Below are 1,929 nucleotides of genomic sequence, written 5' to 3'. Positions count from 1 at the left end.
GGCCACTGAGCCTGCGCGTCTGGAGCCTGTGCTCCGCAACCAGAGAGGCCACAACAGTGAGAGGCCCGTGTACCGCAAAAAAAAAAAAAAAAAAAAGAAGGACTCCAATGGTTTGGGTTATTAAACAAAGTTAAAGCTAAGGGATTTTCAGGGGGGTGAATTTCCAAGATACCTTTAAGTTGTCCTTGAAATACTGCTTTGAAAGAGAAAGTTAACGTGCTGGATGTAACTTTTTTCTGTCCCAGCCCATTTGGTACCTAATTCAACAGATCCTTTTGAGTGTCTCCTCTATTGCTGAGTACTGAGAACAGTTACAGAAATATAGGGATAAAAAATGGACGTAGTTTTGTAGTTCAAACAGGCTGGAATGAGGGAGAGTAAGGAAGATAAGGGAAGGGGAAATCCATCTGAATAGCCTGAGCATGAAAGCCTTTTATGGGGAAGTTATGGGAAAGATATTAAAAAATGAGCCAGGTGAATAAAGGAGGGAAGAGAATTTTAGGATAAGAAAATAATCTGTGCAAAAGGGAGTCATGAATATTCTTGATGTGAGAAAATAGCTGAAAGAAAAATAAACTGGCCAGAGTATAGTGGGGTGGGGTGTGATGTGATGGGGGTAGACCAAGGTAATTTTGGAGAAGCAGCAGAGGACAAATCCATGTGGACTAAGACTGCCTTGGTACAGAACTTAGGTTTTTTCTTCTCAGTGCACTGGGAAGGCCTTGAACACCTTTTTTTTTTTTTTTTTTTCGGTACGCGGGCCTCTCACTGCTGTGGCCTCTCCCGTTGCGGAGCACAGGCTCCGGACGCGCAGGCTCAGCGGCCATGGCTCACGGGCCCAGCCGCTCCTCGGCATGTGGGATCTTCCCGGACCGGGGCACGAACCCGTGTTCCCTGCATCGGCAGGCGGATTCTCAACCACTGCGCCATCAGGGAAGCCCCTGAGCAACTATTTTCACTTTAACTGCTGTATGGAAAAATGGGTTGAAGAAAAATCAAGATGAAGAAAGAGAACCAGTAAGGAAGCTATTGCAGTGGAACAGATGAGAGGTAATGGATGCTCAGATCAGGGCAGTAACTGAAGACTGGGAGATAATGAGAAGTAGGAAGAAAAAGACTTGTGCATGTGATTAAGGAAGACTTTTATCATTCTTTTAAATTGAAGTATAGTTGTTTTACAATGTTGTATTAATTACTGCTGCACAGCAAAATGATTCAGTTACACACACACACGTGCACACACATGCACACTCACACATATATTCTCTTTTTTATATTCTTTTCCATTATGGCTTATCATAGGATGTTGAATATAGTTCTCTGCGCTGTACAGTAGGAACTTGTTGTTTATCTATTCTATGTATAAAAGCTTACATCTGCAAACCCCAACCTCCCACTCCATCCCTCTCCCAACCTCCTCTCCCTTGACAACCACCAATCTGTTCTCTATGTCCGTGATTCTGTTTCTGTTTCATAAATAGGTTCATTTGTGTTGTATTTTAGATTCCACATATAAGTGATATCACATGATATTTGTCTTTCTCTTTCTGACCTTACTTAGTATGATAATCTCTAGTTGCCCATGTTGCTGCAAATGGCATTATTTCATTCTTTTTTTATGGCTGAGCATTGTATATATGTATTGTACATATATACAATATATTCCATTGTATATATGTACCATGTCTTCGTTATCTATTCATCTGTCAATGGACCTTTAGGTTGTTTCCATGTCTTGGCTATTGTGAATAGTGCTGCTATGAACATAGGGGTGCATGTATCTTTTTGAATTATAGTTTTGTCTGGATATATGCCCAGGAGTGGGATTGCTGGATCATATAGTAATTCTATTTTTAGTTTTCTGAGGAACTTCCATGCTGTTTTCCACAGTGACTGCACCAACTTACATTTAGGGAAGACTTTTAGATC

This window comes from Physeter macrocephalus, chromosome 18 (genome assembly GCF_002837175.3).
Source record: "Physeter macrocephalus isolate SW-GA chromosome 18, ASM283717v5, whole genome shotgun sequence".
Classification (NCBI taxonomy): Eukaryota; Metazoa; Chordata; class Mammalia; order Artiodactyla; family Physeteridae; genus Physeter; species Physeter macrocephalus.
The sequence above is the reverse complement of the archived record's forward strand: the minus strand, read 5'-3'. Positions refer to the sequence as shown.